This window comes from Halichoerus grypus, chromosome 9 (assembly GCF_964656455.1).
Source record: "Halichoerus grypus chromosome 9, mHalGry1.hap1.1, whole genome shotgun sequence".
NCBI lineage: Eukaryota > Metazoa > Chordata > Mammalia > Carnivora > Phocidae > Halichoerus > Halichoerus grypus.
In genome coordinates, this window is record NC_135720.1 from 57,530,782 (window position 1) to 57,553,244 (window position 22,463).

Genomic DNA, 22,463 nt, shown 5'->3' on the forward strand with positions numbered 1-22,463 from the left:
AAAATAATACTGAAGCTATAAACACAAAGAGGATATTCACTATATTGGTTCCACTGGCATGAAAAGTTAAAACTGTTTTCAAATAAATAGATATGCAATCTTGTTACAGTTTAAGCAAGTATTTAGGTCCTACATGTGCCAGGTCATAAATGAGATATTACCACTCCTTCCACTAAAATAAAGGTGCACGATAATATTTAGAAAAATTCAGACACTATTTCAATGATGATAGAAGAAAAACCTTACATTTACTGGGGGGGGGGGGGGACCTAAAGGTACAATGAGTGCTTTCTAAAAACAAGTATAGCATTAGGGCTAAGGGAGGGTTCAAATGCAAACCTTTGCTCTCCAGTGAAACACTAAAGCATGCTAAAAGGCCAGCAGCTCAAAGTTTAAAAGATAGCAGCTAGAACATCTAGAATAAGATTGATAGGATTACAAATGTGAGAAGCTATGGCGGCATTTCAATTATTTTAAAGTAAAATAAGCATATGTTGGAAATAGGAAAGAAAAATGAAAGGAATATTTAAGGTTATGATGAAATCCTTATTGGAATAGTTAAGACCAATAGTGAGATTTTGCATAGATTCATTTGACTTTCCAAGTCAGTAACATATGAGGATAGCCAGAATAAATTCACTTCCTTTCAAAGGTAAAGAACTTATCTCCTAAGACTTTGCATTAAGAGAGACCTAAATACAAAATAAAATCAAAATTAAAGCTCACCTGCAGATTAAGGAGCTTTTATATTTAAAAAAAATAAATTGGACAGTTTTTGATTTAGTAAATCTGTGGCTGATAATAGATAGATGCACAGTCCCATAAATAATAATTCTAAAAATGTATGTCTTCAAAATTGCACTCTCTTTCAGTTGGCAATTTAAAAGGTAACTCTTTAAAGGAGAGGGCTAGTGTAATATCATAATATGGGCATACTCTCCGAGGCCAAAACCAAGCAGAGAGATAAGAAAGTGTACAAAAAGTTATTTTTACTTGTATTGGCCATAAATTGCCTAAATTCTCTTTTTTGTTTCAGTTATGAGAACATTAACAATCGATGTTTTATTGCTTTAGTTACATGATTTCCAATTTCTGATAACACATTCCATTCATTGATAAAAGATAATTTAAATAAAACTTGAACACTAGTATTTGTGCCTCAAAGAGGGGGGAACAGAATATTTACAATGGCACTAATCATTTAAATATGTCTATATATTTATAAAATGATACATAATTATGTCTTTCTCTTTTTGTAACTTGTTATATATTAGAATTTCATAATATTATATATTATAAAAATTATATTAGAAGTAGTATTTTCTAATTTAAAGACTATGTGTCACAAGAAATTTTAAAAAAGAGAATTACATTTTTAAAGGTATAACATATCCCTTATTAATATGTTGCTGTGTAAACAGATCAAATTTTTTAACAACTGAAAACCAAGAAATTAAAAACTAATCCTAATCTATCCTTTGCAGATATATATAGTTTAATTTTAAATTAATGTGAATGTAGAATTATTTTACATTTGAGATATCTAATCTATGACCTTTAATTGATGAAATAAGGATTTTGCAAAATATATTTTCATATGAAATTCTTTGACTGCTTTCCTGCACTGATATTTTATTTCTGTGAGTACTTCCTAGAATTACTATTGATATTCATTTTGAAACTAATCATTTCCAATCTTCCATTGCTACACAAGTATCTCCTACTGATTTACTTCCGATTTTCAGAAATCTATTGTCTATGATTTTTGTACAGCTTCACTCATCTTTCCTACCTGCAGAAGATATAAATATTTCTATTATTCTTAAAACTGTAGAATAGGCTTAGATAGAAAAGTCACCCAAATTGTTTTGTTTCTCTTAATAAAAATAAAAAACCCAAATAAGAAATATTTCAATTTAGAAAAATTGACTATCTGATGGTCACAGATATTCTATGTGGCTTTTTGCTTGATTTGTTGTCATTCTTCGACCTCAATTTCCAATTTAGCAGAGTCACTTCTTTGCACCTCCCATTTATGGCTATAAAGAGATATTATTAAAAATCATCACTGCCTCTGTGGGCTCTGTGTGTGTGGTAGTGGGGAGATGCCATTCAGGCAATCTTATTACTTCTATTATAGTTAGTAGTGAAGAGAATCTAGTGTATCAGGTTTAAAAACAAAAGGTCTGCACAACATGAATTTCACTAAAACCCTCAAATTTAAAGAAGCTAAGACAACTTACAAAGTATTTGAAAAAGTATCTGAACAAACTCATAGGCTGAATATGAAGCTTAGGATTTTTTTTTTCTCAATAAACCTGACCATTCAGAAATAATTACTTATTACTTAAGTAATATATAGATTCTGAATAATGTGGGCTGAGTCAGAAGTAATGATCACTAGTTGTGTATCTCTTATTAATGGAATCTATGCAAGTCGTTCTTATGCAAGCCCCTTAATATCTTTGAATTTCAGTTTTCATAATAGTCAAATAACTTTGCCAACCTCTCAGTGTTTTTTGTGAGGATCAAATAAGACACTACGTGTAAGCACACTATACGATAGTGAGATATTTTTATAATTCCAATTATTTTTTAAAAAGAGATCATACCACCAAATACTTATATGTTAATTTTCTTAAAAAAAAAAAAAAAAAGACCAAGAACTGTGGCAGAGATGGCAAGTTGAATACAATCTTTGAGTACATGTTCTCTCCCATGGTATGAAACCACAAGGCGAAAAAGAATGGGACAATGTACAACAGAAACAAAATTTTGGAAGCTGGAAAGAAGAGAGGTGAATTGTAACTTCCTTAGATTTAAGTAACCTTTAGAACTCTTTCCTGCCCACAAAACTTTCAGAGATTGGCATTTTTATATCCCTCTCAAAGCCAGAATGATCAAAGATCTAACAAAAGTAAAATTTATTGAAAGAATGTCTTTTAAAAAGTTAGATCCTTGATCCCCTTTCTTTCTCTGAGCAGCATAATAACTGCTCCATCCCACCCAAACAGAGGACTAGAGGATTTTATTCTCTAGAGATGAAATGAGCACACTGCACACAGGTGAGCCAGGGGAGCCCATACTGAAACCAGAAGAAATAAGTTGGAGTCTACAACCCAGCCCTGTTTCTGTCCTGTTCCTTAGAATTCCTCCACTAGAGACAATAGAAGTTTTTTTCAAGCAAAACTGAACTTCACCAGAGAGATAATGATGAGCAGTTAACACAGATAAAGTTCAACATGTGTGAGACATTATTCTAAATTATTTATAAATATTAAATCATTTTAATTTTACAAGATTTCTATTAGGTGATAGTATCTTTCCAGCCATCTGACAAATGAGGAAACCAAAACACAGAGAGGTTAATAATTTGCCCAAATTCATGTGGCTACTTAGGGCAAAACCAAGAATCAAACATGGGCAGATTAGCTACTGAATTCATATTCTTAATCATTACACTACATTGATTCTATGTAAAGATACATATCATGGATTCCGAACAAAATGATCCAACATATCACGCTATAGCAAAGCTCACAGTTTTTCAGCCTTGGGCAAGCACCTAGAGTTTCCAGTGAGCCTTTTAGAGTCTGCTATATATCATCAAACACCAATGATAACCAGATATTTGAAGGAAGCCTCTAACATGAAATATAAAGAAAAAAAATAAAATGGCATAAATGTTTTCAGAGAGGTAAAAGATACTGCATAAATGAAAATGAATAAATAAATAAATAAATAAATAATAAATAAATAAATAGACTCTGTTGAAAGAAAACACATTCAGGGAACAAATATATATTAAAAATCTCGTATCAAAAATGAAAGCCTCGGGCACCTGGGTGGCTCAGTCGTTAAGCGTCTGCCTTCAGCTCAGGTCGTGATCCCTGGGTCCTGGGATCAAGCCCTGCATTGGGCTCCCTGCTCTGTGGGAAGCCTGCTTCTCCCTCTCCCACTCCTCCCTGCTTGTGTTCCCTCTCTCACTGTGTCTCTTTCTGTCAAATAAATAAATAAAATCTTTAAAAAAAAAATGAAATACTCAAGTGAAATTTTAGAAAACAAAGTTTAAGGAAATCTCCAGAAAAGTAGGAAAAAAAGTTAAAAAGACAGAAAGAAGGAAAGAATGCCCTGAAGAAGGATCATGAACTGACATCTAAAGGCTGAGTCCAAGTCAACTACATAATGAGAGGTGAAGAACTTTCTAGACAGGGGGAAAAGCAGTTAAGAGATGCCATCTTGGACATGAATTTGATGGGTTGGCATACTTGAAGTATGCTTTGGCTGGGGCACATAGAGTCAAGGAACATGGCACTAGAAGATGACAGAGAAATAGATAAGGGGTGACCAAGATGGCCTGTTTCCTTCAGCTTTCTCAACTTTAGATGAGCTTCTTCCTGTGTCCAGGCCCCTGACTTCACTTTTACCCTGGCCTTTCCAGAAACCAGATGGTCTAACCACTGAGGTCCCTTCTCTCCTTTTTCTTAAATTATTCACTTTAGAAAATATGTAATTGTAAATTCTCCTTTTGCATGTTTCAGATGCAAATCTTTAAAAGCCTCTCCATCAGCTTTATAGTTTAAGACCCAGGAGCCATCCTTGAAATATAATCATCAAAGAAGAGAAGCACCTCTAATATCCAGTCTCTCTGGGAAGAAAAGAGCTTAATTTATGTGGGTACTTTAAGTTATAAAACTACCTCCTGTCACGAAGGCACTAAAAGTTTATTTTTCCTTTGGGTAAGACCAATTAACAAATACAGAGGGCTATGATGCCCCCACCACAGCTCTTAGGAACACACAGCAGCAATCTGGGTGGGAAACAGTACTTGCACTAGGTAAGTGGTGTTGGAGATAAGGAGAAAACTAAGACTTCAAAGTGTGTGTGTGTGTGTGTGTGTGTGTGTGTGTTATGGCTAAGGCTTGGTCATTGTTAAACTATAGGAAGTAAGAAGAGGGTTAGATTGAAAGACTCATTGGTTTCTGGTTTAAACTGAGAAAGAAAAAAATAATATCAAAACAAGGTTGGGGGAAAAGGCTATACCTAGTAGGTTGGAGGTACCTAAAAAACCACCTAAATAGGTCTGTCATGTGAAGTTAGATATCTAAGTCTGGAGTACAGGGGAAAGGTAAAAGCTAAAAATATAGATTCTGGAGTTCTCTTGGATATACAAGGCAAAGTAGTGGATAGATGAGGAAAGAAGATCACAGAAGAATCCTAGGATCAAACTTAGTGCAATTTTGAATTTCAGTGGCTGGCAGAGAAAACAGCTTGCAAATGAGACACACAGAAAAGTGAACAAAGATTAAAGAAGAAAATATGGAAATTGTGGTGCTGCAGAAATCAAGACAAGAAAATGTTTAGTGAATGAATGCTCACTTGTAGTGATTTGCAAAAAAAAAAAAATGTATACAATGAGAACTGAATAATATTCTTTGGACTTGGCGAGAGAAAGCTCCTTATTAGCAAGAGCTAATTTAGTGGAGTGAAGTATTTAGAAGTCACAAAGAAGTGGATTAAGGAAGGATTTGGAGAAAGTTAAATGGAGCCAGTAAGTGTCAAAAAAGAAAAAAATATATATATATATATCAGTAAGTAGGACTCTGAAGAATAGGAGATCCATGGCAGTAGTTAGAAGAATATTTTGGTTTAAGTAAGATTTTCAAAGATTAAAGATATTGAAGCATGTTTAAATGCCAGTGGGGGAAGTTCCAGGAGAAAAGAGAGGTTTAAAAAGTCAGAGAAAGAAAGACAAGTAATAATGCAAAGTTTCTAATAAGGTGAATCTCAAGTAGAATAACAGAGAATTTAAAACACTGCAATTAGCTTGATCTTTGATTTCAAAATATTTATATTAAACACATGTGGAATTATATCGATACTCTACAATGTACTGTGTAAGGAGAAAACAAGAAGCCTCAGCTGGATTTATTTTTAATAAGATAGAAAAGTGTTGAACATTTTCAAAGTAAAATAGACTATAGGATCTTTGAGGTTAAAATCAATAGGTGGAAGCTGTACAAATTAAAGATTAGGAATAAATATGCATTTAAAGTTAGTAAGCAAGTAATTAAAACTGAAATCAACAAAACAAATATTTGCATACTAAGTGTGAAAGTCGTATGTAAACTTAACAAAGGACATATCAAGTTGCAATGTGAACTAAAGATTGGAGGTGAAAGATGATGGGACAGGTTGAAAGAACCACATACACTATGTTTTGCTTAATCTGCTGTGTTTAAGATTGGTTTCATTCAATGAAGTAGCTACCGACCATCATCAAGGGACAAGATAAAATCATGGATGGGAACTAAGCTGCTGAACTAAAATGTACAGTCTTTGAAGGTTTTCTAGCTTTAGTGTTACAGAGAGGTAAGGACCTACATAGAACACCAGGAAAGACTCAGGAATTGGGACATAGCTTGGCCCTGTGCATCACTGCTGCCAATCTGATTAGGAAAGACTTTCCAGAAGAATGTATTATTTAAGAGAAATATGAAAAATGAAAGTCAGATAATGAGATAAGCATGAAATAACATAATTCTCTGTAAGAAAAGCATTGAAATAATGACAAATTAGAGCATCATGGAGAAGCTGTTCAGGTAGAGGTTTGTCAAATAAAATAAATATTCAATTAGTGAAAAAAGAAATCTTGTTTTACTCCTTTACTACACAGATGAGAGAACTAAGGTTACTTCATAAGAAAAAAAAATTGGCAGTGAAGATAGATTTATAAAGAGAAAAGTGATGATAGGATTTATAAGATCGTGATTTTATAGAAGAATTTTAATTGCATAATAAGATACTTATTTAGCAAAAATGAGAAACATTCTTAAGTATTATCCATACAGTTATGTTGTACATAATCATTTAGATAAATAAAGTTAAGCAAATAAATTAAATCATGACTCAGATATTTCTTGAAATGCATATGAAAGTCAAAGCACTAAGAGGAAAAGCATATTTAAAATTTTCTAAATAAAATCTTATTTTCTCAAGCAGCTTACCCTGTCATTCTGAACACCAGAATCAATTTCTTTTTTGTTGTTGTTTTTGTGCCTCACATTAAAGACACCTTTTCTTCTATGTTAAATCGGATGGATTTAGGATGTCAATGTTTAGCAGTGTTTCTTTTATCAAAATGCTGAGATTTGTAAGCTGACTTGGTTTTTGCTACATCAGCACAAAAAAAAAATAAAACTAGTTCATAAGGCACTGTCTTTTTATAATAGTTTTATGGGCCATGAAACATCAACAAAGGATAAAAGAAAAGATTCTTGTCAAGAATAAACTTAAAAAGAACAAGAAATACAGTTCCTAAAAATTCACAGATGCCAAATGATTTGTGCTTTAAAAAGAGCATTCAGTGTAAATACTTAAAATACTTTAAACATAGCTAATGATTTAAAATTTAAGGATATATTATTTCATGATTTAAAATTTAAGGACATATTAGTTTTGGTTTCTGGCAGAACTCTAAGTTTGCAACCTGAAATTACTTGGCTCTTTGCAGATCTCAAATCACTAATGGTTTCAGGCAATGCTTTTCCTGATCATTTTAGAGAGAGATTTTTAGAACTGGTAAGATATTACTGTAAGGATAGTGCTTTGAAATTTTGTTTCTGTGTCTTGTAAAATGTTATGAAAGCTAATAAAGTAAGGATTACTCTTGTACCATTTGTACAGATCTTTTCTTATTGGGAAAAACATATTTTACAAATACAAAGCCATCTTTTTTAAAAAAATATCTTTAGCTTAAATTCTTTAGCACACAAATGAAATCTTTCTTTTTACAAATGAATTCTTCATCTTCGTTTTGCTTGCTCTCAAATACAAATTAAAATTTAGAAACCATACTGTGATCATTAACCCTGTAAACATAAAAATGATAAGACAATAACATTATCAATATTTGTGTGACCTCCAGAAGCAAGAATTTAAATTTACTTTTTAAGTACGTTCTAGAGGAAAGTTTATTTTCATGAATGAAATGCAAAATCTTTAACATTAATCTTGTTTGAACTGTCATAGCCACAAAGTATCAAGAACACAGACAATTCAGTACTATTTTTGATATGGTCTATTTCACATTATATTTCACTACAACTCAGATTCTTTAAAAATGTTAATCAAGTGGTTCGACAACCAAAACATCTTGAAATAACCTAAAAAAGACTTCCTGTTAAGAATACACTTATTTTGATTTTAAAAAAAACATTCAGGAAAAGATGTTTTGCCTTCTAAACCATAATGTCTGGCAGAATTTGTTGGACTTTAGTGTATGGATGAATATGGTGAAATTACTAAAAGACGAGACAGGAATTTCTGATCATTTTTCATAATTACCAAAGTAAATTTGGTGGTATTGGACACTTACTCAAATTATTCCCTCTCAATAAATTCCACATGACCAATTCTGTTTCTAATATTAACCTAAATATTTGGACATACATGTTATAATAATATTTCCTGTTTTGTTATGAAAAAGTCACATGTAATAGTCCCTAATGCATGGTTTATGGTTTGAAAATGGCCCCGACCAAGGTCTCCCTTGGTAAAGGAGAATTTGGCTGAGATTTGCATTTTAATGTTTTATTACAGTAAATAAATTACCAACAATACTGGAACATATGTGCTAGGTAAGAACAGCTGAGCTCTATCTGGACTCATCTGACCTTGGTCACTAGGAAATTAAAGTTAATTCAGGCAAACAGGACTGAAGCCATATGTGGTTCATATTAAAGGTGGATTTGAGGCTAGTGCAGTGATCTGAAAGCATTTGGTTGTTAGCAAACCTGTCAGTCCTTGGAATAATTCTGGCAGTTTTATCTCAAGGCATCTGCAATCTCTTAAAACAGGATATTTGAAGAGAAGGACAATGAAACAGAGCACTTTTCTCCATGTTACTGAGAGCTAATAGAGGAATAAGAGACAGCTTTATGACTGAGCATAATATGATGGCCAGCAAGTTTAAAATGATCTGGTGCAGTTAAAGGCAGTTATTGTTTTTAGGTGGTTGAACCAGTATTTGATAACTCATTCTGCACTATTCAGAATCTCTGATATAATGAGTTTTCTGGTTATTGCAGTTTATTCTTTAAATGAGATATCTTGAGCTCTGGTCAAATGTTTTCTTATAAATAATAGTAATCAATAGTATATTTTACTGTCATTTGGCTAGACTTAAATAAAATTAGGAAACTTGACTTCACCAAGTCAATAAAGGACCTTGAATAAGTCACAATTTCTTGGCTATGTCTAATAAAAAGCTTCCCTACCAATTTCACAGAAATATTATGATGAATAAATGAAAAAAAATTATATGAAGTCACTTTGGCAAGCTATCAAGCTCTCTAAAGATATCAAGATATCACGATTTTATTCTTATCTCAACTTTCATGTAATCAAATCAATGGAGAAACATAGTTAAGTCTATACTATGACTGCAGCATTTGCCCACCATGTTATTCTATTTATGCTTTTACCTTTAGAGTAATTTATAATTTTTAGAAATATGGAGGCATTCACTTGCTTACTCATGTACTCAGTTGTTCTTTCATTCTGATATTTATTGAGCACCAGCTGGGTGTAAAGGATCATGCTGAGGCATTGTGCCTGCAGAGATTAGCCAAAAACAAAGCATGGCCCTTGTCCTAGTAAAGCTTAAAGTCCCATAATACATGACAAGTAAACTAAGAATTATGAAATGGTGTGAATAATGCCATGACAAATGACAGATACGGTGTAACCTAAATTGATGAAGGAAGACATGACAGAAAGTCAGAGGAAGTAATTTCTTTCAAGATTCAGATCAGTCATAGTTTTTCTGGGTCCTTACTCTTCTCTAATTGAAACACTGAGCTTTTGAATAGGTGTGGGAAACACACACACAAACACATACACCACAGAAAATCCCTCAACATTTAAAACTCTTTTTTTTTAAAAGACTTATTTATTTATTTATTTATTTATTTATTTATTTATTTATTTTTGTATGTATGTATTTATTTGACAGAGAGAGAGAGAGAGAGAGAGAAAATGAGCAGGGGTGGGCAGAAACAGAGGGAGAGAATCTTCAAGCAGGTTCCCTGCTAAGCATGCAGCCCAACACCGGGCTAGATCCCATGACCGTGAGATCATGACCTGAGCTGAAACCAAGAGCTGCGTGCCCAACTGACTGAGCCACCCAGGTGCCCCAACATTTGAAATTCTTAAAAGAGTCATCATTCTCACTTTTAGCCAGCACCTTTCCTAGGGTTTCTTAATTTTATTGGGAGATGAGGCAAACCTCCCAAAATACCTTAAAGATATGTATAATATCTGTTTTGCTATAACCTTTATACATTAAAATATACCCAAAATGAATCTTTTATTTCTAAACAGTAAATAAATGGCCTCAGTTGGGTCCCAGGGACTTGAGGGAGAAGAGATGAACAGCCTTATTAACATCTCCATTCACTGACTGGACAAGCCTATTTGATTTAATATTCATGAATTTAATATGTATAAAGTAATTGTATTAATGACTATATGAATCCTTAATCTGAGGTACATTTTAATTACAAGGAGCACACTCTAACCTAGGGGCTTGAACTTGCCATTTTGTCCAACTGGAACCCACTTTCCTTGCATATTTGGGTGTCAGCACTGTCCTAACCCCTTTTGAAAACAAACCAAGGTACAAAACCCTACTCTTTCAAGACCCATGCCCTATAATCTTACTACCTAATCTCTCTTACTACAGTCTTCTATTCATTTCTGGGTATTGCCATCATTCTTAGAATATTGTAGGACCCAGATGTTTGTTTCTATCAGTGATGTACTAGCAAATGTTTAACAACTGGCGTCCTACAAAAGGGGAAAAGGCCCGGATTTGTAGTGTTTCCTGGTTTTTATAGTTTAAATATTCCTACTATTGCCATTTTAAGCTATGGATATGACATCAACCAAACTATAAAATTCTTGACAAATTAATTCCTGCCAGTCAGTACAAGCCAGCTCCAGTACACCCCTCCTCGTCCTTCACTGAAAGTTTGAGTGACTTCACAGTTATTTGACAATCATTTCCAATGACTTACTTGGTAGAGCCTTCGCCACCCAAATCCATGGTCATATAGTTTATCAACACCTAAATTTTCTTTACTTTTAAAATCAATTACTCAAATATCCTACTCCATGATTATAAGCTCTTCCTTTCCTAAAGTGCTTATTCAATTTCTTTACTGTTTGCATTTTCCAAGCTCATTGGTGCTTCATGCCCATTAATGGCCTACATTCCAATTCATTAGTACTTTCTACTTCTTTATATTCCACTTTGTTCAAGTGAGTGCTCATGATCTGTAATTCCAAAATTAATGTTGCTAATATCCTAAACACAACAACCTCCCTCTTTTCTTTGGACCACCTAACCTAACCTCAATCTTGAATAAACCCAACTACTTCTAAGTTTGTATCAAAGTAGCACAGCATTGCTGGAATCTCAAACTTGGTCATGTCAACCCACACACCCACACTTTATTAATCCACTGATAATGCTCTCTGTTACTCCCAAGCTGAAAAGATAATAATAACACAGGCTATAAATTCTAACAGGCAAAACTAGTCGTCTACATATTTTCTTCTTACTCCTTTCTAACAAACTTCTTTCTAACAGAATATACATTTCCTATCCTCTCATTCTTTGCAAGTTAGCCATGTGACCCAGTTTTGCCCAATGATATATTCAGAAGTTGTTAATGGGACTCCTGGTGAATTCTTCTCAATAGGGACGATTCAATTGGCATGTTTCCCATGCCTTTCTAGACTAACTCTGTGTTCTCATAATACATTGAAGGCAACATTTGTAGATTTAATTATACATTCTACTTAATGATTATTTGGTTAATTTCTGTATTCTTCATGACTCTTACTGAGTTATGGTGTCTAGGTATATCTTTACACCTATTACAAGTACTGACAGAAAGACATCCATAAATATGAGACTGAGGACCTTCAAAAGACATCCATAAATATTTGAAAGAATGAATGGAATGCACTAATGAAATGATAGACAATTTGCTATAAAACTCATTAAAAATGCATCCTAAGGAAAAATTAGATAATACAATATTATTAATTTTAAAATTTAATTTTATAAATTCTAAAAGTTATTAACTATACACAAAGGTATTATAGAATAGCTGAAGAAAATATGCAGATCAATGGTGAGAATTTATTAAATCTCATTTTCATGCAGAAAAATTTAAATAATAGGCTAATTACCATTAGAATCCATTAAAGGAAGACGGGTCAATATTGCTACTGATAATATATACACCATATATTCTTAGCTGCTTTCCTTAAAACTTAATTGTGAACTCATACACAAAATGCTATGCTAAGCATTTTAAGAACATGATGTTATTTAAATTCTCATATCCCTGTGAGATAGGATTTGTGATATCCATCACAAAAATGAGCAAAGTAAGATGAGGGTAATAAAACACCTAGTCCAAGCAAGGTTCAAGGTAGATTCTTAACTTATATGCTAAAGTAAGTTGCTGTGAGTTACAACAGTAGGCACAATTTTGCTGAAATTGCTTTTCTGTATTTAGTCTTTGGTATTATTTAAGGCAGTGATTTAGAGATAGGCCAAAATATACTTTCCAAAATAACTACTATAAGATGAAGTAAAATAGATACAAGACAATAGATTCAACAGTAAGATTAGAAAGAAACACCTTAAATACTTATGCTGAAGAATAAAAGATGTAATGAAATGCAGAGAAATACCAAAGGAAAAAATCCAATAGAAATACCAAAAACAAAAACAAAACCCAGAATTATATGCATAGTACAACTGAGTTGATAGCTTTTAAAAACCATCCTCTGAAGTTAATTCCAAAAATGATAATTCCTAGTATGTGTTAAGTGATTCCTAAGTAAAGCTAAATTTAATCTTTAGAGCATGGTAAGAATAGTTTGGGTGTGTGAGTGGGTGTGTGAGTGTGTGCGTGATATGTTGACAACCTGTTCAACTCCCTTTATATGCCCTGTGCAGGATTAAACCCACTGGAGAGTGCATGAAGACTATTTTAAGAAGCTAGAGCCTAAAATTGATCCAATCCCAGGCCAACTTATAAGAAACATGAGAAAATATCTACCTTGTGCCAGCATGGGATTTCTCCCAGGCAGCAATGCCAATGAGAACAGGTGAGGCAAAGTGGATATACAATTATATGGTTTATCACTTTGCACTGGTATCCACCAAAGACAGTAAGAGAAACAATTTGTATGCATTCTACTCTTAACAATTTTGTATTTAACTAAAATTCCTTTCCTCATGACTTCATCTTTTCTTTTAACACAAACTAGACTACTGGAATCTTCTTGCTCCCGTCTGCACCATAGAGTGAAGATAGCTAGGTCATATGTGGCTATGCCCCTAATTAGCATTCACTTCCTATCATCCAATAATCATTACAATTTGGTAAACACTTTTGTGTTGCCTTTTATGTACCTCCTCAGTCATATTGGCAATTAATTTTGCTTCTTCTTCTATCCAGGTATTCAATTTGGTATATACTTATTTAAAAAAAAATAACTTTCCATCTCTGAGTTAGAATCCCATACCTGAATGACTATAGGTCTGATTCCATTTTGTTCCTATTTGCAAAAACTTAAGCTTTCTTTTCGGTCAGTAGATTCCATAATAGGGATTTCTATGCCAGAACTCTCTTTTTCCACACCACAGTCATTAAAGAAGAGTAAACCAAACCAAACTTTTTATACCAGTACCTATGTTGTTTTCCAAATAGGTCCAAACTTGAACTTATTTGATCACAGATAACCTTCTATGTAATGCATTGAACTTTCAACTTCTCTTCCAGATGGAGTGTCTGCACATTTAGAATGAATTATAAAAGTACAAGATACAGACTTGGGAAAAGATTGTGGAGGAGTAGGGGACCCTATTCCAACCAGTCCCCTGAATTGAGCTGGATATCCACAAGACCACTCTGAACACCCACAAAATCAGCCTGAGATGTAAGAAGATATATCTGGATCTCTACAAACAGAATATCGCAGGCGGTTGGTTTTGAGGTATGAAACGGGGAGCTGTGATTCCGTGGACAGATATCGGAAGATAAAGGGAAGGGGGAGGGAGCCTTCGGGATCCTGCACTGCCAGTTAACGAAAGCCTCCCACACTAGGGACAGGGCACAGACTCTCAGACCAGTAGTGGTGGGGAAAGGACTTTAGGGCAGCCCCTGGACTGAAACCTGGAGTGGCAGGGCCATGCATGCTAACTGGGGATGGCTGGGGTTTTAGAAGCTCAAAGGGCAGAGACATTCCCTGACCTGGAGGTGAGGACTGGGAGTGCTGCTGAGGGGTGCACAACCCAGGATGCTGCAATTTTTCACAACCTAGACAGAAATGGAGATAGTGTGGCCTGGAGAGTTCACTGAAGAACAGAATGTGATCTCTCTGTTCTGAGGCAGAGGGTTGGAAAGGGTCTCTTCTGCTCTGACTCTTGGAAGAGATGGGAAAGCCACCAGGGAAAGCCGCCAGAGAACAAAAGCCCCCCAAAACTGATTTTCACTGAGCCCATCCCCCCCCAAAGGGGGCAGGACAACTCTGCCCAAACAGGGCTACCTGAGTAACAGCACGGCAGGCCCCTCCCCCAAAAGACAGGCTGAAGAACAAGAGGCCAACAACCCTAAGGTCCGAATTAGTGATCTAGAAGACCAATTGATAGAAAAGAAGGGAAAAGGGGAGGCTTGGGAGAAACAGCTCAAAATCCATGAAAACAGAATTAGAGAAATAAGTGATGCCATGAAACGTTCCAATGTCAGAATTACTCGGATCCCTGAGGGGGTGGAGAGAGAGAGAGACTAGAAGATATATTTGAGCAAATTGTAGCTGAAAACTTCCCTAACCTGGGGACTGAAACAAACATTCGTGTCCTAGAGGTAGAGAGGACCCCTCCCAAGATCAAGGAAAACAGACCAATGCCCCAGCTTGTGACAGTAAAACTTGCAAATCTTAGAACCAAGGAAACCATCTTAAGGGCAGTTAGGGGGAAGAGATTCCTTACGTACAGAGGGAGGAACATCAGAATAACGTCAGACTTATCTGCAGAGACCTGGCAAGCTAGAAAGGGCTTGCAAGACATATTCAGGGTACTAAATGAGAAGAAAATGCAGCCAAGAATGCTTTATCTGGCAAGGCTGTCATTTAGAATGTATGGAGAGATGCAGAGCTTCCAAGACAGGCAGAAACTGAAAGAATATATGACCACTAAACTGGCCCTGCAAGAAATATTAAGGGGGGTTCTATAAAAGGAGAAAGACCCCAAGAGTGATATAGAACAGAAATTTATGGAGACAATCTATAGAAACAAGGACTTCACAGGCAACATGATGACAATAAATTCATATCTTTTGATAATCACTCTCAACGTGAATGGTCTAAATGCTCCCATAAAATGGCACAGGGTTGCAGATTGGATAAAAAGACAGGACCCATCCATATGCTGTCTACAAGAGAATTAATTTTAACCTAAAGATACATCCACACTGAAAGTGAAGGGATGGAGATCCATCTTCCATGCCAGCGGACCTCAAAAGAAAGCTGGGGTAGCAATTCTTGTATCAGACAAATTAGATTTTAAACTAAAGTCTGTAGTTAGAGACACAGAAGGACACTATATCATTCTTAAAGGGTCTATCCAACAAGAAGATCTAACAATTGTAAATATCTATGCCCCCAACATGGGAGCAACCAATTACATAAATAAACTGTTAACCAAAATAGAGTCATATTGATAATATGTTAATTATAGGAGACCTCAATACTCCATTCTCAGCAAAAGACAGATCATCTAAGCAGAAAATCAACAAAGAAACAAGAGCTTTGAATGACACACTGGACCAGATGGACCTCATAGATATATAGAGAATATTCTACCCTAAAACAACAGAATACTCATTCTTCTCGAGCGCACATGGAACTTTCTCCAGAATAGACCACATACTGGATCACAAATCAGGTCTCAACCCATACCAAAAGATTGAGGTTATTCTCTGCATATTCTCAGACCATAATGCTTTAAAGCTGGAACTCAAATCACAAGAAAAATTTTGGAAGAAATTCAAACACTTGGAAGCTAAAGACGACTCTGCTCAAGAATGTTTGGGTCAATCAGGAAATCAAAGAAGAACTTAATTCATGGAAACCAATGAGAATGGAAACACATCAGTCCAAAACCTATGGGATACTGGGGCGCCTGGGTGGCTCAGTCATTAAGCGTCTGCCTTTGGCTCAGGTCATGATCCCAGGGTCCTGTGATCGAGCCCGCATGTGGCTCCCTGCTCACCGGGAAGCCTGCTTCTCCCTCTCCCACTCCCCTTGCTTGTGCTCCCTCACTGTGTCTCTCTCTGTCAAATAAATAAAATATTAAAAAAAAAAAAAACCTATGGGATACTGCAAAGGTGGTCCTAAAGGGGACACACATAGCCATCCAAGCCTCACTCAAAAAAATAGAAAAATGTTGAATTCACCAACTAACTTTCCACCTTAAAGAACTGGAGAAAAAGCAACAAACGATGCCTAAGCCATGCATTAGAAGAGAAATAATTAATATTAGAGCAGATATCAATGAATTAGAAACCAGAAACACAGTAGATCAGATCAACAAAACTAGAAGCTGGTTCTTTGAAAGAATTAATAAGATCGATAAACCACTGGCCAGACTTATCCAAAAGAAAAGAGAAAGGACCCAAATTAATAAAATTATGAATGAAAGGGGAGAGATAATGACTAACACCAAGGAAATAGAAACAATTATAAGTGAAATAAGTCAAACAGAGAAAGTCAATTATCATATGGTTTCAATTATTTGTGGAACATAAGGAATAGCATGGAGGACATTAGGAGAAGGAAGGGAAAAATGAAGGGGGGTAAATCAGAGGGAGAGATGAACCATGAGAGACTATGGACTCTGAGAAACAAACTGAGGGTGTTAGAGGGGAGGGGGGTGAGGGGATGGGCTATCCTGGCGATGGGTATTAAGGAGGACATGTACTGAATGGAGCACTGGATGTTATACGAAAACAATGAAGCGTGGATCACTACATCAAAAACTAATGATGTATTGTATGGTGACTAACATAACATAATAAAATAAAATTTAAAAAAATAAATTATTGTCAACAACTATATGCCAATAAATTAAGCAACCTCGAAGAAATGAATGCCTTCTTGGAAACCTATAAATTGCCAAAACTGAAACAGGAAGAAATGGACAACCTGAATAGGCCAATAACCAGTAATGAGATTGAAGCAATGATCAAAAACCTCCCAAAAAACAAGAGTCCAGGGCCTGATGGATTCCCTGGGGAATTCTACCAAACATTCAAAGAAGAAATAATACCTATTCTACTGAAGCTGTTTCAAAAAATAGAAACAGAAGGAAAACTTCCAAACTCATTCTATGAGGCCAGCATTACCTTAATCCCCAAACCAGGCAAAGACCCCATCAAAAAGGAGAATTTCAGACCGATATCCCTGATGAATATGGTTTCCAAAATCCTCAACAAAATCCTAGCTAATAGGATCCAACAATACATTAAAAGGATCATCCACCACGACCAAGTGGGATTTATCCCCGGGATGCAAGGGTGGTTCAACATTTGCAAATCAATCAATGTGATAGAACACATTAATAAGAGGAGAGAGAAGAGCCATATGGTCCTCTCGATGCAGAAAAAGCATTTGACAAAATACAGCATCCTTTCCTGATTAAAACTCTTTAGAGCATAGGGATAGAGGGAATATTCCTCAATTTCATAAAATCCATCTATGAAAAACCCACAGGGAATATCATCCTCAATGCGGAAAAGCTGAGAGCCTTTCCCTTAAGATCAGGAAAACGACAAGGATGCCCACTCTCACCAGTAAATGTGTGTGATGTGTGTATGTTATTTAATCATAAATTACTAATTTAATAGTACTAGAAGTCCTAGCAACAGCAATGAGGGAACAAAAAGAAATAAAAGGTATTCAAATTGGCAAAGAATAAGTCAAACTCCTTCTTTTTGTTGATGACATGATACTTTATGTGGAAAGTCCGAAAGACTCCACCCCCAAATTACTAGAACTCATACAGCAATTCAGTAATGTAGAAGGATAGAAAATCAATGCACAGAAATCAGTTGCTTTCTTATACACGAAAAATGCAACTGTAGAAAGAGAAATTAGAAAATCGATTCCATTTACAATAGCACCAAAATCATAAGATACCTTGGAATAAACCTAACCAAAGGGGTAAAAGATCTATACTCCAGGAACTACAGAACATTCATGAAAGAAATTGAAGAAGACACAAAAAGATGGAAAAACATTCCATGATCATGGGTTGGAAGAATAAACATTGTAAAAATGTCTATGCTCTTCAGAGCAATCTATACCTTCAACGCCATCCTGATCAAAATTCCAATGACATTTTTCAAAGTGCTGGAACAAACAATCCTAAAATTTGTATGGAATCAGAAAAGACCCTGAATCACCAAGGAAATGTTGAAAAAGAAAAAGCTGGGGGTATCATGCTGCCTGATTTCAAGCTATATTACAAAGCCATGATCACCAAGACAGCATGGTACTTCACAAAAACAGACATATAGACCAATGGAACAGAATAGAGAGCCCAGATATGGACCCTCAACTCTATGGTCAAATAATCTTTGACAAAGCAGGAAAAAACATGCAATATGAAAAAAGACAGTCTCTTCAATAAATGGTGCTGGGAAAATTGGACAGCCACATGCAGAAGAATGAAACTCGACCATTCCCTAACACCATTCACAAAGATAAACTCAAAATGGATGAAAGACCTCAATGTGAGAAAGGAATCCATCAAAATCCTAGAGGAGAACATAGGCAGTAACCTCTTTGACATCGGCCACAGCAACTTCTTTCAAGATACATCTCCAAAAGCTAGTGAAACAAAAGCAAAAATGAACTTTTGGGACTTCATCAAGATAAAGCTTCTGCACAGCAAAGGAAACGGTCAACAAAACAAAGAGGCAACCCACAGAATGAGAGAAGATATTTGCAAATGACACTACAAGGGGCTGATATCCAAGATCGATAAAGAACTTCTCAAACTCGGGCGCCTGGGTGGCTCAGTTGGTTAAGCGACTGCCTTCGGCTCAGGTCATGATCCTGGAGTCCCAGGATCGAGTCCCACATCGGGCTCCCTGCTCAGCAGGGGGTCTGCATCTCCCTCTGCCCTCTTCCCTCTCATGCTGTCTCTCATTCTTTCTCTCTCAAATAAATAAATAAAATCTTTATAAAAAAAAAAAAAAAGAACTTCTCAAACTCAACACTCAAAAAACAAATAATCAAGTCAAAAATGGGCAGAAGACATGAAAAGACACTTCTCAAAAGAAGACATACAAATGGCTAGCAGATACATGAAAAAATGTTCATCATCATTAGCCATCAGGGAAATTCAAATCAAAACCACACTGAGATACCACCTTACACCAGTTAGAATGGCAAAAATTGACAGGGCAAGAAACAACGAACGTTGGAGAGGTTGTGGAGAAAGGGGAACCCTCTTACACTGTTGGAGGGAATGCAAGTTGGTACAGCCACTTTGGAAAACAGTGTAGAGGTGCCTCAAAAAAATAGAAATAGAGCTACCCTATGACCCAGCAATTGCACTCCTGGGTATTTACCACAAAGACACAGATGCAGTGAAAAGAAAGGCCATATGCACCCCAATGTTCATAGCAGCAATGTCCACAATAGCCAAACTGTGGAAAGAGCCGAGATGCCCTTCAGCAGATGAATGGATAAAGAAGATGTGGTCCATATATACACTGGAATATTACTCAGCCATCAGAAAGGATGAATGCCCAACTTTTACATCAACATGGATGGGACTGGAGGAGATTATGTTAAGTGAAATAAGTCAAGCAGAGAAAGTCAATTATCATATGGTTTCAATTATTTGTGGAACATAAGGAATAGAATGGAGGACATTAGGAGAAGGAAGGGAAAAATGAAGGGGGGGAATAACCATAAGAGACTATGGACTCCAAGAAACAAACTGAGGGTTTTAGAGGGGAGGGGGGTTAGGAGGATTGGTTAGCCTGGTGATAGGTATTAAGGAGGGCACGTATTGCATGGAGCATTTGGTGTTAGATGACAACAATGAATCATGGAACACTACATCAAAAACAAATGATGTACTGTATGGTGACTAACATAATATAATAAAATTAAGTTAAATTTTTTTAAAAAGTACAAGATACAATAGTATTAAACAAAACCCATAAAACAGGGGCACCTCGGTGGCTCAGTTGGTTAAGTGTCTGCCTTTGGTTCAGGTCATGATCTCAGGGTCCTAGGACCAAGTCCAGCATAGGACTCCCTATTCAGTGGGAGTCTGCTTGTCCCTCTGCCCCTCCACCTGCTTGTGCTCTCTCTCTCTCTAATAAATAATAAATAAATATTAAAATAAAAAACCCATAAAACAAATAAGCAAGGCTTCCAAAGTATGGTTCAGTAAATGTGTGTGATGTGTGTATGTTATTTAATCAGCCAATTTTATCAAATTTTGGAAAGAAAAATCCATAACTGAAAAATCTGTCTTCCCTCTAATTCATTAACAAAGTACATAAGGCTTTTTATCATACTTTAATGGACTTTATTTTGAAATGTTACCTAGCTAAGTGATAAGTGATTTGTCAAATTATAACCAAAACAAAAATATTAAAAGGAAAAGGAAAAGAGATTAATTTTACAAATTAGAGAGGAGAATTATTCTCTCTTTCTTTCTTTCTCTTTCTCCTCAACCTCACAACAATACAATAAGGATATTATTTAACTCCAATCAAAGCTGAGAAAACTGACTTGTCAAAGATCACATCATAAGAGGTGGAACCAAAGGAGAATTATTTTTGACAATGCCAATGAACTTAAAAAACAATATGGATTACTTGTATGAATATCTAAATCTACCTATACTTATAAAAACCAATATAATTTTCTGACATGCTTATATCCATAACTTTCATCTTTAAATGTGTCAGCACCAGCCTGGCCATATTGTGACTGAAACAAATGAAGAAAAGCATAATCAACTATTTACCACAAACTAATCCACACTCACAAAATTACCTTTTTGCAATTCAAAAATCATTTCAGAATGGGTTGAACTTTCAAGGTCACTTTAAAAAAATTATAACCATAATTCAACCTTCTTAATCCCATGGGAGCTCCATTCTGACTCAAAATGCATTAAATTAGATATGGATAAATTTAGTTAAATAAAAGAAACAACAACTGCAAATATGGTACAAAATGAAAAAAATAAAACTGACCTAGAAATATGAGTAAAAATACTAATAAATCTCTAAAGAGTTAAAACAGTAAAATTCTAGGTCATCACCTCCACTGTTATTAATGAATATTATAATTCTACAAAAACATAAATGAACAAATTCATAACTGAAAGCTAATGAATAGCACTAGTGGAAATTACATTATAAATAAAATTATCCGAAAAGAAACTAAAATTCAATAAACATAACATAGACTTTTTATTTGTAATAGAGTTACATAATTATTCATCCTGTAAAAAGTATAATTTTAACCATTTAAATACTATCAGCGAAAGTAAAAATGAAAGATTATTTTACCCTCAGTATTTCTATGTAATAATAATTTGGTACTCACTTATGCATTTAAGAATTTTATGAAAACAACGTACTTCTTTGCTCTGATACTTAGTAGCCAGGGAAACAATAGTAACAATAACAATACTTAAGACAATCATGCAATATTTTTTGAACTTTTACTATTTAGTTAGCTATCTTTACCTGCCAGATTTTCTATCCTGCCTAAGATAACAAACAAAAAAAGAGAGGTCTTTCTTAAAAAAACATTAGTCTTTTCACTAGAATGTGTTTGTTACATTCTTTACTTCCCATGTGACTGCTTGGGACCATGTCCAGAAAGCACATAGTTCTCTGTAAAGAGAAAATGAAACGATAACTTTTTATATGGATATTGTCAAATTCACACATGCAAATGATTGTTGCATCTTTAAAACAGTCACTTTTGGGGCGCCTGGGTGGCTCTGTTGTTAAGCGTCTGCCTTCGGCTCAGGTCATGATCCCAGGGTCCTGGGATCAAGCCCCACATCGGGCTCCCTGCTCAGCAGGAAGCCTGCTTCTCCCTCTCCCACTCCCCCTGCTTGTGTTCCCTCTCTCGCTGTGTCTCTCTCTGTCAAATAAATAAATAAAATCTTAAAAGAATAAATAAATAAAATAAAACAGTCACTTTAAATTTGCTGCATTTTTAGAAATACCTTTTCTGGAATTGCCTTCAGATATTATATTATTTTGACTATCCCTATTAGTAACTATTTTAATCATATTAGGGTAGATTTTCATTCTGAAAATAAGTCAAGG

At 35.1% G+C, this 22,463-nt stretch overlaps 1 protein-coding gene across 4 annotated transcripts in view; it reads right to left on the reverse strand.

Moving 5' to 3' along the window:
- The window catches only part of GRIK2 (glutamate ionotropic receptor kainate type subunit 2), a 1,096,112-nt gene that overhangs the window by 35,479 nt on the left and 1,038,170 nt on the right, over positions 1-22,463 (reverse strand). The gene's annotated exons all lie outside the window — the stretch shown is intronic.